This window comes from Drosophila navojoa, chromosome 2 (assembly GCF_054131105.1).
Source record: "Drosophila navojoa isolate 15081-1374.11 chromosome 2, UAZ_NAV_1.0, whole genome shotgun sequence".
In the NCBI taxonomy this organism is placed as follows: domain Eukaryota; kingdom Metazoa; phylum Arthropoda; class Insecta; order Diptera; family Drosophilidae; genus Drosophila; species Drosophila navojoa.
The window spans coordinates 30631207-30646881 of record NC_142890.1 but is presented as its reverse complement, the minus strand read 5'-3'; the positions used below and the strand labels follow the sequence as shown (position 1 = coordinate 30646881).

Sequence of the window (15675 nt, the reverse complement as noted above, 5' to 3'; positions counted from 1 at the left end):
TACCCTACTTAATTATTTTTATCATACTCGTGTATACCATAAGCAGTACGAGTTTATCATATTTTTTCGATAACCCATTCGATAATCGAAAAATAGATTTTGCTTTTACAGCCTCATTTGAACACTTTTAGATCAGGAATCTAAATCTTCAGTTTTACTGTATATATTCATATGATGAATACAAACATATTGTAATTTACAGATTTTGGATACCACGCTTCCTTCGCCCCCAATTTGTATTTCAAGTTTTAGAGTAAATATACTTAAATATAAAAGACTTGATTATTTTGCCCACTTCCCTTGAGTGAGTGTGAAAGTAAAAAATGAATTTCATAGAATATTTGGAAATGGCCATAAAAGGTCCACTGACAGCTAACAAAATTTAATTTTGGCCGTGGGAACGGCACAGCTGAAAACGTTAGCCCTCACGTATACGCAGCGACAACCACATCATCTGTGTCTGCAGCCACGTGACATGCGGTTGAACGAAAAAATTAGGGAGCTAATAAATTTTTGCAGCACCTTAAAAGCCGACCGCAAGCCAACAATGCTCGCAATAAACATTGATGCCAGCGAGCCATTAAGCGCAAGTTAACAGGCATACAAAAGGACCCCACTGCAAGCTGGGAGGGAAAAAGATATGGAGAGACCAGAGTGCCAAATGGAACACCGGGCGAAGAGGAAATGGCTAAAAGATTGATTTGGCACAGACCTAGGCATCATGTGCTTATTCAGACCAACACACATGAATCCACGCGACACTTCCGGTCTTTCAATTGAATGCGTTCCGCACCATCCGGCGTATACGTGTTATTTTGCAGGCGTATGCATGAGTTTTTTTGCTCTTCGCCGTGGGGGGCGGTCTTAATTGGCTTGCCGTTTTAGCTTACGTTCTCGTTTCTATTTTCGTTTAAATATATTGAATTATTATTAAAGACTACATCATGCAGCTGGTCCTCCTGTCTCTGTAGTATTTTCATTAATTATTGGTCACTAACGTAGACTCAGCGGTCAAAAATATTTTCAATTATAATAAATATGCTTAACAAAAAATAAAGCTCTAGTAGAGACTGCTCGACTACGAAATCCTTTAAATCCTTCGAAGAATTGATATTTCAATAATTCTTCGCGTGCTTACACAAGAAACACACACACACAGAAAACATGAAACTTTCAGATCGTAAATATAACATTAAAGTGCGTGTATGTACCAAAGCACAAGTCTCTAGTTGCTCAAGTATGAACATATGAATATGCGAAGATCATATACATGCGTCAACAACTAACAGGCCGTTCGCTGGGAAAATGTAAGGGTTACATATACGCACTCTATAAATAGACAAATGCAACCCAAGAGTCAGATTACGTAAGAGACAAGTGCTGGGCCTTACAAACTCAGCGATAGGATAAGAATAACTAATAAACCTACGCAGAGTCTTACAAACTCAGCGATAAGATAAGAATATGTAATGGCCCAATGCCGAGCCTTACACACTCTGCAATAGACACACTAGATTTAAGGGATGAAAATATGCATGAGTCTGAGTATATAAATCGGGGCTGAGAAGAATAAAGATCAATACAAAACAAGTAATGAGGCTCTAGTCGAGACTGCTCGACTAGGAGATACCCTGAACCCTCCAAGCTGATATTCTAATCGTTCTGTATTTCTTTTATGCACATATGTATACATACATATAACAAGTAAGAACGTTGCAGTCGGGCGTTACCGACTGCGGAATACTCATTCACAGTCCCTTTGTAAATTTAATTTAATTTGTTTTAAAAAAATGTAGTACAAAACAATTATGCTTTTTGATTATATTGTAGCTTTTTGTAATTTGTATCGAGTAATCGATACTTATTATATTGATCGTGCACTTTTTGAGTACAAATGTATGGTAATTTTCGTTGATAGCTTTCGGTCACACCTAAGCGTTTTAAGCGTCTTAAGCGTTTGCTTACATTAAAAAAGCGCGCTTTTTAGCATTCTAAGAATTGCGACTGATTTCTGGATTTTCTAGCTGTTATTCTAGTTTTGTCAGATGACGCTCTGTTATTAGCTTACTGTATTTCAGCTACCAAATTGGGTGCTAAAGGCGTCGCGAGTTATGTTACAGCGGCGGAGGTTCAAAACACTTTCAATGTTATGTTTGTATTTTCATACATATTTCGTTTTTTATAAAATAGATATTTATTTTATTCTTTTTTCTAATTGAACAATTTTATAAGTTTAAATTTGTTTCTTCTTAAATAGCCCTCATAAATGTATGTACGCATATATGCATGTATATGTATGTACATAAGCCTGCACGCATATGTAGCATCAAGCATTCCAGCCTTTCTTATGCACGCGCTCATTTGTATGTGTGTATGTATGTAATGCAAATTTATCATCCGCTACTCTGGCTCTTGTTTTCTATAATGCGTCATAACAAGAATCTGATTTTTGGATTTCATTTTAATTGTGTTTGTTGACAGTAGGTGGTAGCGCTGTCGGCAAAGGCGCCGGCTAAATTTGTTTTTGTTATTTTGACAAACATGGCTTGGGTGCGAGTTCAAATCCCGCGGAAAACTCTTTTTTGTAAATTGCAAAATTTATTATTTTAGCTTCTTTTATATTTTTTAAATATTTAAATTTTATTTTTAAATTTTATAAAAATGTTTCCTTCCGTGTTATCAATGCCTATTAAGCCTATTTGTATATTCATGTACATACATAGATAGCTCAAGCATATAAATGTCGCAATTTGATACTACAAATGCCGATTGCCACGCCCCTAGTGGCCGTAGATACCTCATTTTTGGCCAGTTCTTAGAAAGAGCGGTAACGTATAGGCGAAATTTGAATGCTTACGCTAAAAAAATGTGAAAATTATTTTTCGATATGCCACGCCCCCAAAGAGGCGTGACAATTATTTTTGGGGCATCGATAGAGGAGGTTACCAGTAACTCAACTATCCAAATTTGAAGCTTCTAACACTTTAACACTTTATCAATCGAAGTTATACACGAGTATGTGCTCCGAATTTCTAGTCTCCAGCTTCAATAGCGGTGAAATGAACTGCGTTCATACGGACAGACGGACGGACAGAAAGACGGACATTGCACAAAACCAATATACTAATTCACTTCGTGAATGAGTATAAAAATGCCGAGTCCTAGAAGATCTAATCTTTCCCAGCGGACACATGATGCAATTGGCAACGGAATATCGCGAGTCAATAATCTGACGAAGAACGAGAAATCGCCCGAGAAAGGCGCCGCGTTAGTACCCAGCAAAGAAGGGCTTTAGTTCGTGCTTCTCAAAGAGAGGCAGCCCGTGAAACGGCAATAAGAAATGGTTCAAGGATTTTATTATCTGGCGATTTACGACAAACACTACCAGTAATTCCAAGATCTACTGCTGCCGACGAAATAAACGCTTGCCTCAAAGCATCCAATCTGTGGCGATATGTAACCAAACTTCGACTGTCTGTAAATATGAGAGTTGCATTGTTGAACGATCTATCTGCTGATGATTACTTGAAGCAATTGCTGAATTTCTGTAATGGCCGTATTCCTGTTGACGAATCGAGTGGCTTGATTTCATTTCCTCAAAATTTTTGCAATTTCGTCTTATTCAAAGATGCGCTTATCAACAAAGTATTTCCGAATATCATTGCTTTCCACAAAAATTCTAAATGGTTAAGTGAGCGAGCAATTTAACGGCTAAAAAAAAGGTGTGAATGACCTTAATTTTATAATTCAAAATAACATCGTTGGTACTCTGCATTCATTCAAAGCTATCGACTGTGTAATAAACGAAGAAGAAGCCACTAATTATCCTACTGAATTTTTGAACTTCTTGGATGTGCCTGTTTTACCACCGCACAATTTACAACTGAAGGTTGGTTTGGTAGTTATCATGCTTAGAAATTTAAACCAACCAATGCGATGTGATTCACGCGTCAATACTCAAAGGAAAAGTTAAAGATGAGGAAGTTCTTATTCCTAGGATTCCGATGATCCCAACAGATAAGCCCTTTGAGTTTAAACGAATTAAATTCCCGATTCGTCTTGCCTTCGCCATGACGATCAACAAATCACAGGGCCAATCTTTGACTATTTGTGGCCTCAATCTAGAAAATGCGTGTTTTTCTCATGGTCAATTCTACGTGGCATGCTCACATGTTGGCAAACCATCCGCATTATTTGTTCTTGCACCTAACCAAAAAACAAAGAATGTCGTTTACCACAAGGTGCTTGAATGAAAATCCGATTAATAAATTAATCAGAGTGTATCCCAATCTGAACAACATAGCTTTCAACAATTTTTATACCCTGAACCCATTGAAAATGGGAAATCAGGGTATAATGGTTTTGTTACCATGTATGTAATAGGCAGAAGGAGGCGTGGCAGACCCCACAAAGTATATATATTCTTGATCAGGGCGACGAGCTGAGTCGATTTGGCCCTGTCCGTCTGTCTGTCTGTCCGTCCGTCCGTCCGTCCGTATGTATGAACGCGTTGATCTAAGAAGATATAAGAGCTAGAGACTTGAAATTTTTTTCCTAGGTCCGTGTATATCACGCGCATATCAAGTTTATCACTAAAAATCGATATCTACTCCCGATATTTTACTATCGATTAAAAACCTTATCGAAAGCTAGTTATTTAATTATATCTACTACATCTTTAGAGCTGGAGCTTCCAAATTTTAAATGTAGAATGATGTGTAGTTTACATAATTTCGGTTTTTGTTAAAATTTACCCCCCATCCCTAAATTCGACCCCTCACTCTCACCTTTGTAAAAGTAGTAGAGACTTGTCCTTTGGAATGTACATTCATTTGAACATTATGAGTATGTTCTGAAAGTTTCATTAAGATTGGAGGTCTAGAAAATAAATTATTCAACAAATAAATTCGTTTAATATTGAACACACTGCAGCGCAGCCCAAGCGCAGTCGCCCCTTACTGCGCAGTTAGAAGAGCGCGTTCTAATGCGTGTGTGCCTAAAAAAGGTGCAGAGTGATTGAAATGTCGGACTGGAGGGTTCAGGGTATCTCCTAGTCGAGCAGTCTCGACTAGACTCTTCTTACTTGTTTACCTAGAAATAATAGATAGGGCAATGCAACGTTTGCCGGACCAGCTAGTATTGTTATATTTTCTGGAAGTACAGTAAATGTGTTGTTCCACGTGATTTAATTCTAGTACAAATAACTAATCTGATACGTTTCGGCCGTGTCAGACTAGATGTCAAGCAAATTTATTTTGTGAAATTGATACATTATGGATACGTGTGGTAATTTCGATTCGTTGCAGTCATGCTTTCAAAAAGGTATAAAATGGAAGGCTCAGGGCCGAATGATATCTTCGTTTTAAAGGAAGCTACAATCAACATGAAACTGGTAAGGCAGAAAATTTGTTTACTCACTTAAAAGTATTCTTATAATGGTGTCTCTTACTCACAGATTCTACTCACTGCTGTGCTGGCTGTCTTGGCATCGGGCTGCTATGCTACTGCTGGTGGCCCTGACGGCGTTGACCCTAGGCAAGACCCACCACCACCACCAAAAGATTAAGAGCTAGAGCTGGTTTTCGAAATATAATGTTGTATAATTCAAATATACAAATCATAATGCAGAAATAACTTTTTAACTAGTCATTATTTATTATTTTATTGTGGCTATTCAACCTGGGTCTACGAGTTAGTTTTAAATTTGTCCAGTTTGAACAATTTTATACAATTTCGATTTTTTTTCACATTTACCCTCCACCTCTATATCCACCACCTTACTTCCATATTTGAAAGTTTCTAGAAGATTGTACGTCTAGAAAGTAAATTATTCAACAAAAAATTCTCATTTATTGCCAACATTGCAGCGCCCAAGCACAGTCGCAGTGTATGTGAGTGTGCTAATTAATATTGAAATATCAGTTGCTTGAAGTGATCACTTGTTCTTTTATATCCGTTTCCAAAGAGAAGCCCTTATTATTCCTCTTTAGTTCTAAGACCCAGTAGGGTAAGGGTAATTCCACGATTGAATGGAGGAAGGCCTCCTGCAATTCATGTTTTTATATGGAAACTCACCATTCAACAATATTGTGACGTTTATTTTTTATAACATTTGATTTGCGGCAAAGATTTAAACCTCGATACGAGAAAAAATCTCGTACCACCATTATGCCTGCAAATTTCTTGTACTTCGGTATAAGACTCACATGATTTCTGGTATATCGGAAAATGCATTTTCCGATTTGCCACTCCCCTAGTGGGCGGATCGGGAAAATTTTAACACTTTATAAATCGGAGTTATACACGAGTATGTGTTCCAAATTTCTTTTTCTCTAGCTTCAATAGCGGCGAAATGATCTGCGTTCATACGGACAGACGGACAGAAGGAAGAACTGACAGACGGACGGACAGCAAGACGGACATTGCACAAAACCAATATACTAATTCACTTCGTGAATGAGTATAATAATTCACTCCGTGAATGAGTATAATAATTCACTTCGTGAATGAGTATAAAAACGCGCTCTGCTGACTGTGCAGTAAGCAGCGACTGCGCTTGGGCTGCGCTGAACTGTGGGCAATATTATGAGAATTTATTTGTTGAATGATTTAATTTCTAGACGTACAATCTTAATGAAACTTTCAGAACGTAATCATAATGTTTAAATGTGTTGAAGAGAAAGGGACGTGGTGTCCAAAATATGTAAGTTACAAAATCTTCAAATCTTTTTTGTAGAACGTATTTTAAATTTATGGAAAAACAAGTAAGAAAACTCTAGTCGAGAGCGCTCGACCAGATACTACCCTGAACCAAACTAATAGAAAAGCACATTTAGTATGGTTCGAATTTCAATTCCGATGTATTTAAAAATATAAACGAAATAGAAAACTCATCAGCAGATGGATCGTTCAACAATGCAACTCTCATATTTACAGACAGTCGAAGTTTGGTTACATATCGCCACAGATTGGATGCTTTGAGGCAAGCGTTTATTTCGTCGGCAGCAGTAGATCTTGGAATTACTGGTAGTGTTTGTCGGACATCGCCAGATAATAAAATCATTGAACCACCAAAACATCTCGAGTCATTGCGCAGATCTTTTAATGTTCGGTCTAGTGCTTCCAATGCGCGTTTGTGCGCCATTGTGCATTCGTCCCATATGATAATTTTTGATGCTACTAATACTTTGGCCATTGCAGAGTGTTTTGAAATGTTACATGTCGGTTGTTCAGTAGCTTGAAGATTTAATGGCAATTTTAACGCTGAGTGAGCCGTACGGCATCCGTCTAACAATGTGGCCGCTATTCCAAAAGAAGCAATTGCTACCGCAATTTCGGATCTCGCACGTACAGTTGCCAAAATCAATGACATGAGAAATGTCTTCCCAGTTCCACCGGGGGCATCCAAAAAAAATAAGCCACCATATTCATCATCAATTGCATTAATCAGTGTATCATAGATTTCCCTCTGTTTAGAATTCAACAGTGGTACATTCGTTTGAACTGACTGCGGCGCCTTTCTCGGGCGATTTCTCGTTCTTCGTCAGATAATTGACTCGCGTTATTCCGTTGCCTAATTGCATTATGGGTCCGCCGGGAAAGATTAGATCTTCTAGGACGCGGCATTTTTATTAATAATAATACTGAATATGCCCTCGCACAAAACCACAAAACAATCGAGATATATGTACATATAAATATGAATAATTTACACAAATTAAACAAATTTTTATACCCTGAACCCATTGAAAATGGGAAATCAGGGTATAATGGTTTTGTTAAAAGTATGTAACAGGCAGAAGGAGGCGTGGCAGACCCCACAAAGTATATATATTCTTGATCAGGGCGACAAGCTGAGTCGATTTGGCCCTGTCCGTCTGTCTGTCCGTCCGTCCGTCCGTCCGTCCGTCCGTCCGTATGTATGAACGCGTCGATTTCAGAAGATATAAGAGCTAGAGACTTAAACTTTTTTTTAAAATGTCCGCATATATCACGCGCATATCGAGTTTATCACTAAAAAACGATAACTCATTCCGATACTCTTTTATCGATAAAAAACTTATCGAAGAGCACTTAAAAAATGATATCTTCTACATCTTTCAAGCTAGAGTCTCCAAATTTAAAATGTATATAAAGATGTATTTTATACAATTTCGGTTTTTGTTAAAATTTACCCCCCACCCCTAAATTTACCCCCTCACCCTCATCTTTGTAAAAGTCGTATATCAAATACTAGAGACTTGTGCTTCGGTATACACATACATTTTAACATTATGATTACGATCTGAAAGTTTCATTACGATCGTACGTCTAGAAATTAAATTATTCAACAAGTAAGTTTTCATTATATTGCCACTGCAGCGCAACCCAAGCGCAATCGCCTGTATATGTGAGTGTGTGTGTATGCGTGTGTTTATTTGTATGTGCATGTGTGTGCGTTTGTTTGTTTGTATTCGTGTGTGTGTGTGTGTGTGTGTGTGTGCTATTTATTATTGAAATATCAGTTGCTTGTAGGGTTCAGGGGATCTCGTAGTCGAGCAGTCTCGACTAGAGCTTTCTTTCTTGTTTTTTTTATAAAATTAGCTTTTTTATGAATAGTCAGGTTCACCTTAGGCTGTGCCGTAGGCTGATTTACTTCTATACTATTGTATAATATGAGAGCAGGACCGAAAACTATCACTGTTAAAAAGCCTACTGAGTATCAATGGAAATTAGAATCTTTAGGGAAAACCGCGTATTTCAAGTATTCGTGAAATTTTTTCAGTATTTTTAAGATTAGCTATCCTACTCGTAGCAGAGACAAATCCAACAAATCCAAAACCATGAAAATTGGTCCAGCAGATCTCGAGTTATAAGTGCTGGAAAACTTTTCACAACTCTCTTTTATATATGTATATAGATTTTAGTTTTTGTTATTTTTTTACTGTTATTTTTTTTTTAAATTAATATTATACTATGTATAATTTAATATTGAAATAACAATTCCTCGTTTGAATTTTTCAAAAATTTGTATTGAGTATAAAGTAATGAGCAAATGAAATTTTTATTTTTATGTTGGGTCAAATAAGCTGTGAGCGACTGTATACTTTGTGTTGAGTATATATGTACATATATTAGTTGAGGTAGGCAGCCAATGTTCATGCCCCATGCTTACACACATGCACACACAATTAAGTCATAATGGCCCATTTGATAGTCACCCTACGATTCAAATTATACAAAATTTATAAACTACTAAATCCAGAGACAATTAGCTTGCCATCCCATACAAGCATACACATACACAAATGTATGTATGCATGTGCTCACTTCACAAGGCCGGCCAACGGCAAGTTTTGGGCTTTACAATTTGCACAGCAGCAAGAGTAACGCACGCAGGTCACAAATGCTCATACATGTAGCAAGGGACTACAAGTGTGTGTGTGCATGCCTGTCGCGAGATCATATTCTTTATGCGCCTCAACGCATTCATACCCTTCCCATAAATATACATACAGTGAGAAGGGTACTATGCAGCAGCATAGTAAAACTTTGAAACCGTATTCCCGCTAAACCAGTAAAGATATCCTAAAAATTTAAATGAAGTCTTATTTATTGGTTATTCATTATGTATTAACACTTTCGATTATTATACCCTGAACCCATTGAAAATGGGAAATCAGGGTATAATGGTTTTGTTGAAATGTATGTAACAGGCAGAAGGAGGCGTGGCAGACCCCACAAAGTATATATATTCTAGATCAGCACGACGAGCTGAGTCGATTTGGCCCTGTCCGTCTGTCTGTCTGTCCGTCCGTCCGTCCGTCCGTCCGTCTGTCCGTATGTATGAACGCGTCGATCTCAGAAGATATAAGAGCTAGAGACCTCAAATTTTTTTTTAAAATGTCCGTATATATCGCGCGCATATCGAGTTTATCACTAAAAAACGATAACTCATTCCGATACTTTTTTATCGATAAAAAACCGTATCGAAGATCACTTAAAAAATTATATCTCCTACATCTTTCAAGCTAGAGTCTCCAAATTTAAAATGTATATAAAGATGTATTTTATACAATTTCGGTTTTTGTTAAAATTTACCCCCCACCCCCAAATTCACCCCCTCACCCTCATCTTTGTAGAAGTCGTATATCAAATACTAGAGACTTGAGCTTCGGTATACACATACATTTTTTACATCATGATTACGTTCTGAAAGTTTCATTACGATCGTACGTCTAGAAATTAAATTATTCCACAAATAAGTTCTCATAATATCGCCAACACTGCAGCGCAACCCAAGCTCAATGTATATACGTGAGTGTGTGTGTGTGTGTGCGTGTGTTTGTTTGTATGCGTGTGTGTGTGTGTGTGTGTGTGCGTGTGTATGTGCGAATTATTATTGAAATATCAGTTGCTCGAAGGGTTCAGGGGATCTCGTAGTCGAGCAGTCTCGACTAGAGCTTTCTTACTTGTTTTTATATTATAATTAATAAGTTTTAAAACTAAAGAAAACTAAAAACAAGTAAGAAAGCTCTAGTCGAGACTGCTCGACTACGAGATCCCCTGAACCCTACAAGCAACTGATATTTCAAAAATAATTAGCAAACACACACGCACACACACACACACACGCATACATACAAATACACGCACACACACACGCATACAAACAAACACACGCATACACACACTCACATATACAGGCGATTGCGCTTGGGTTGCGCTGCAGTGTTGGCAATATAATGAAAACTTATTTAATAATTTAATTTCTAGACGTACGATCGTAATGAAACTTTCAGAACGTAATCATAATGTTAAAATGTATGTGTATACCGAAGCTCAAGTCTCTAGTATTTGATATACGACTTTTACAAAGATGAGGGTGAGGGGGTGGATTTAGGTGTGGGGGGTAAATTTTAACAAAAACCGAAATTGTATAAAATTCATCTTAATATACATTTTAAATTTGGAGACTCTAGCTTGAAAGATGTAGGAGATATAATTATTTAAGTGATCTTCGATAAGGTTTTTTATCGATAAAAAAATATCGGAATGAGTTATCGTTTTTTAGTGATAAACTCGATCTGCGCGTGATATATACGGACATTTTAAAAAAAAGTTGAAGTCTCTAGCTCTTATATCTTCTGAAATCGACGCGTTCATACATACGGACGGACGGACGGACGGACAGACAGACGGACAGGGCCAAATCGACTCAGCTTGTCGTCCTGATCAAGAATATATATACTTTGTGGGGTCTGCCACGCCTCCTTCTGCCTGTTACATACTTTTAACAAAACCATTATACCCTGATTTCCCATTTTCAATGGGTTCAGGGTATAAAAACAGTCCTTTTCCATGTCACAGCTTATTTCGTGCACTTCACTTTCAATGACTTTATTGTCCAAAAATTCTTAAATTACGATAAATTTTTAAATCATTTTTGTTTAATCACCTCCTTGAATAGTGATTCCATCGAGTTTACTCATTTTCGGGTGATTCCGCTGGAGATTTTTGGCCAATCCTCCAACACGGCCGTTTTGAGGTCATTTTTATTGAATATTGACCATTTCCGAATGGCCACGCCCAATTTTGCCCACAAATTTTCTATAACGTTCAGGTATGACCACTGGGCCAGCGGATTTACCACATTTGGACTGTTCCAGATCAGCCAGGACTAGTCAATACCCGGTTTAGTGTTTTGGTCATTTGCCTGATGCAATCGGGATCGCCCTTCTAGACGCAGTTCTTCTGCATTTTGGAGCAAATTCTTCTTCAAAAAGGATAGGTACATGTTATTGTTCATATTACCATCAATGAAAACTAAGTATCCAACTCCCAAACCCGACCTGCAGGCCCAACCATGCAACAGCCACTGCCATAGCTCATATTTGGTTTTAGGTGCTGATCTTGGAGCTCAGTATTTGCTTAGCGGCAATCATATTGGAAACCATCCGACGCAAATATATTAAATTTCGACTCATGTGCATATATATGGGTCGGATTGGAAGCAATATGCCTGGTGCCCACCCAATACTGAGCTAAGTTCTAAGTTAGAGCGCACTGATTTCGTCGTGCTATCTTTCGTTACCCGAGCCAGCCAATACCAAGCCGAGCGAATACAAAGTTGGCCGGGCCCTGCTAGACAGATTTTGCGGCGTGGAAAAACGTTGCTCTATGTGTTGTTTGGTCAGTGTTTGTACTCAAAAAGTGCACGATCAATATAATAATTATCGATTACTCGATAATCAAAAAGCATAATTGTTTTGTACTAAATTTTTTTAAAGCCAAATTAAATTAAATTTACAAAAGGACTGTGAATGAGTATTCCGCCCGACTGCGACGTTCTTACTTGTTATACCCTGAACCCATTGAAAATGGGAAATCAGGGTATAATGGTTTTGTTAAAAGTATGTAACAGGCAGAAGGAGGCGTGGCAGACCCCACAAAGTATATATATTCTTGATCAGGACGACAAGCTGAGTCGATTTGGCCCTGTCCGTCTGTCTGTCCGTCCGTCCGTCCGTATGTATGAACGCGTCGATTTCAGAAGATATAAGAGCTAGAGACTTCAACTTTTTTTTAAAATGTCCGTATATATCACGCGCAGATCGAGTTTATCACTAAAAAACGATAACTCATTCCGATATTTTTTATCGATAAAAAACCTTATCGAAGATCACTTAAATAATTATATCTCCTACATCTTTCAAGCTAGAGTCTACAAATTTAAAATGTATATTAAGATGAATTTTATACAATTTCGGTTTTTGTTAAAATTTACCCCCCACACCTAAATCCACCCCCTCACCCTCATCTTTGTAAAAGTCGTATATCAAATACTAGAGACTTGAGCTTCGGTATACACATACATTTTAACATTATGATTACGTTCTGAAAGTTTCATTACGATCGTACGTCTAGAAATTAAATTATTCCACAAATAAGTTCTCATAATATCGCCAACACTGCAGCGCAACCCAAGCGCAATCGCCTGTATATGTGAGTGTGTGTATATGCGTGTGTTTGTTTGTATGCGTGTGTGTGCGTGTGTTTGTTTGTATGCGTGTGTGTGTGTGTGTGCGTGTGTGTTTGCTAATTATTTTTGAAATATCAGTTGCTTGTAGGGTTCAGGGGATCTCGTAGTCGAGCAGTCTCGACTAGAGCTTTCTTACTTGTTTTATGTTATAGAATTATCTAGTGCACCAACACTTGCTAGAAATTATGTTAATATTTATTGTATATTTTTTTGGCGAGAAATTTCACCCCGATTCTTTGCAAATCACAGAAGTATTCATAATTTTGCCAACAATTGACCAACAATTGGATTGGAAGAATTTATTATACCCTGAACCCATTGAAAATGGGAAATCAGGGTATAATGTTTTTGTGAAAAAGTATGTAACAGGAAGAAGGAATCATCGCAGACCATAAGTGTATATATTCTTGATCAGCACGACGAGCTGAGACGATATAGCCCTGTCCATCTGTCCGTCCGTCCCTCCATCCGTCCGTTCGTCTGTCCGTATGAACTCCGAGATCTCAGAAGATGTAAGAGCTAGAGAGCTGAAATTTCGTGTGCATAATCGTGTGTACCATACGCAGTACGAGTTTGCTTTATTTTTTCGATAACTCATCCGATAACTTTTTTTATCGAGAATTATCGAAAAATTGATTTTGGTTTTTAAGCTTCATTGGAATACTATTAGACGTGGAGACTTCACTGTGTATATACATATGATGAATACATTCACCAAGTAAATCCTCATTATGTTGCCCACACTGCAGCGCAGCACAAGCGCAGTCGCCCCTTACTGCGCAGTTAGCAGAGCGCGTTCTAATACGTGCGTGTGTATTTATGTGTGCCTAAAAAAGGTGCAGAGTGATTGGAATATCAGACTGGAGGGTTCAGGGTATCTCCTAGTCGAGCAGTCTCGACTAGAGTCTTCTTACTTGCTATACCCTGAGCCCATTGAAAATGCGAAATCAGAGTATAAAGGTTTTGTGAAAAGTGTGTAAATGGCAAAAGGAATCATCGCAGACCCCAGAAAGTATATATATTCTTGATCAGAACGCCGAGCTGAGTCGATATAGCCCTGTCCGAGAGAGATAGATAGCTGAAATTTTGTATGCATACTCGTTTATACTATACCACTAACCAGAGAACACATTTGAGAGAGCAAAGAGCACCGAGAGAGAGAGAGAGCAAAGGAAACATTGAGCACAGAGGGACCTTTTGTTCAACCATCGAACATCTCGGTCGAGCGCATGAAGCAGAATGATTGTGCTTTCGAATATTTTCGTTGCCTGAACCTAAAAGTGAGGAGCCGAGCAAATACGAAGTTGTGTGGGTCGTAATGTCAAAAAAAAAGTGTGCAAAACACTTTACACTACGTGTCCGGTCTATGTGTTCTCTGGTTAGTGGTATTTCCTAGTGGAGCAGTCTCGACTAGAGCCTTCATACTTGTTTAACTAACAATATTAAATTCCTGTAGAATATCCGCTAATACATAATGTTACTGAACTGTGCCGCACCCATTCGTTTCAAGCGGTTTAAATTATATAGTTATATCACGCACAACTTGAGCTGATTTTTACCACCCTCGTGTAGCTCCACTTGTGAAGCTGAATCTAAAATAATTTAGCGCCAAGCCAAGAGGAGCTTGCGGTGAATACTTAAAAAATCACATTACCTTTTTATTGATACGAGCAATCGGTTTGCTTAACAAGAAAATTCGACATGTCTGAGGAGCCCCTCGTATCAGTAATTGCAATTGCATTACTCTTGAGAACTCTTGCTTAAGGAATAATAAAGCCTTTCAGAAAATTTCAGCATTAAAATATTCCACTTTCGATTCACATAGTAATTCAATTTAGACTTGGGCTATAAAAATCAAATTGAAATTCATTTTACAGGATTCAACAAAAAACAAGTAAGAAAGCTCTAGAATATATATACTTTGTGGGGTCTGCCACGCTTCCTTCTGCCTGTTACATACATTTTAACAAAACCATTATATCCTGATTTCCCATTTTCAATGGGTTCAGGGTATAAAAACAAGTAAGAAGGCTCTAGTCGAGCAGTCTTTCAAGCTAAAGTCTCCAAATTTAAAATGTATATTAAAATGAAATTTATACAATTTTGGTTTTTGTTAAAATTTACCCCCACCCCTAAATCCACCCCCTCACCCTCATCTTTGTAAAAGTCGTATATCAAATACTAGAGACTTGTGCTTCGGTATACACATACATTTAAACATCATGATTACGTTCTGAAAGTTTCATTACGATCGTACGTCTAGAAATTAAATTATTCAACAAATAAGTTCTCATAATATTGCCAACACTGCAGCGCAACCCAAGCGCAATAGGTTATAAATTTATATCTCCTACATTTTTAAAGCTATAGTCTCCAAATTTTCAAAATATATTCCAATGCATTTTATACAATTTCGGTTTTTGTTATATTTTTGATACCGGCTCCGAATTCACCAGAATCCCCAGTGAAGGTCAGATGCTAGTATAGCTAATTGTGAATGATTTGACATGTTTTTTTTTAAATGCCAAATATTCAATAAAATATGTAGATCATATGCTGAAAGTCTCATTAAATTCAGTTAAGTCAATCGACGTTAAAAAATAACAAAATGTTTGGCCAATTAACAAACGCACGTGCTGCAGCAACAACAGTTT

General features: G+C 37.6%; 2 long non-coding RNA genes across 2 annotated transcripts; one reads left to right on the top strand and one right to left on the bottom strand.

The window, feature by feature from the left end:
• Nucleotides 1-4073: 4073 nt before the first annotated feature.
• On the bottom strand, nt 4074-4775 carry LOC149092455 (uncharacterized). Its single transcript, XR_016197685.1, has 2 exons — nt 4220-4775; nt 4074-4165 (listed from the first exon to the last, which is right to left on the bottom strand). It is a non-coding gene; the product is annotated as an uncharacterized LOC149092455 (long non-coding RNA).
• Nucleotides 4776-5168: 393 nt separating this feature from the next.
• On the top strand, nt 5169-5634 carry LOC149092454 (uncharacterized). Its single transcript, XR_016197672.1, has 2 exons — nt 5169-5392; nt 5456-5634. It is a non-coding gene; the product is annotated as an uncharacterized LOC149092454 (long non-coding RNA).
• Nucleotides 5635-15675: the final 10041 nt, after the last annotated feature.